This window comes from Artemia sp. Qi Xiang Cuo, unplaced genomic scaffold (assembly GCF_049724085.1).
Source record: "Artemia sp. Qi Xiang Cuo unplaced genomic scaffold, ASM4972408v1 HiC_scaffold_2954, whole genome shotgun sequence".
In the NCBI taxonomy this organism is placed as follows: domain Eukaryota; kingdom Metazoa; phylum Arthropoda; class Branchiopoda; order Anostraca; family Artemiidae; genus Artemia; species Artemia sp. Qi Xiang Cuo.
This window is the reverse complement of record NW_028300808.1, coordinates 3269005-3269910: the sequence shown is the minus strand read 5'-3', so window position 1 is coordinate 3269910 and position 906 is coordinate 3269005. Positions and strand designations below refer to the sequence as shown.

The 906-nt window shown below is 32.2% G+C and overlaps 1 non-coding gene across 1 annotated transcript; it reads right to left on the bottom strand.

Moving 5' to 3' along the window:
* Window positions 1–249: 249 nt before the first annotated feature.
* LOC148938380 (U6 spliceosomal RNA) lies at window positions 250–355 on the bottom strand. Its single transcript, XR_016143706.1, has one exon. It is a non-coding gene; the product is annotated as a U6 spliceosomal RNA (small nuclear RNA).
* Window positions 356–906: the final 551 nt, after the last annotated feature.

Genomic DNA, 906 nt, shown 5'->3' with positions numbered 1-906 from the left:
GAAAAACTTATATTTGTAGACACTTTTTTCTACTTAAAAATTCTTTTTTTTTGTTAAATTTTCATTAAAAAACTTAGAAATCTTACAAATTGGTCCTCATAGTTTCCCCCACCTCCATCCTTAAATTTTGAAGAGATCTCCAAAAGCTTGAGTAACACTTCACTTTCAAATTTGACACCGAATAGATTTGAATTTATCAATGCTTACTATAAATAAAAGAATAATAACAAAATCAGAACAGAAATGTCAAAAAATATCGAACGCTTCACGATATTGCGTGTGATCCTTGCGCAGGGGCCATGCTGATCTTCTCAGTATCGTGCCAATTTTAGTTTATGTCTTGCTGAAGGAAGACAATATGATTGATACCAAGTTTTAGTATATAACTGGAAACAATGAAAAACCTTTCAGATTCTTTGTGCAATTAACCTTAATTATCAATAAGGATTTACATGAAAATAAAATTCTATAAAGTGAAAAATTAACAGTTTTTTTAGTAAATAATGATTCACCTACTAGCTACTTGCCTTAGTTCGATTAGATGGCATTTGAAACCGCTTAACTTAGATTTATTGTGCATCCCCTCAAACTAACCAGGCCCTATCGATTCGAAATTCTGTTTTCTGCTATTTTATGTGGTTCTTAAGGTGTTGGGAATAATTTTTTTCTTAGATATAATATATCCTTTATAAAAGTGAAACCTTGCAAAAAAGGGTAAATTTCCAGGTGGCCCTATAACTTAGCTAGGATGAAAGTGAAAACTTGGGCCCTTAAAGGGGCCCAAGATGCAAATTTTATTTCTGATGTAAATGAGAGGTAAGTTAAACTTTCCCCCCTCCCCTAATGTGCAAATATATACCCTGAATTGGTATATATAGGGGTGGGGATAAAATTCATTTCCAACAA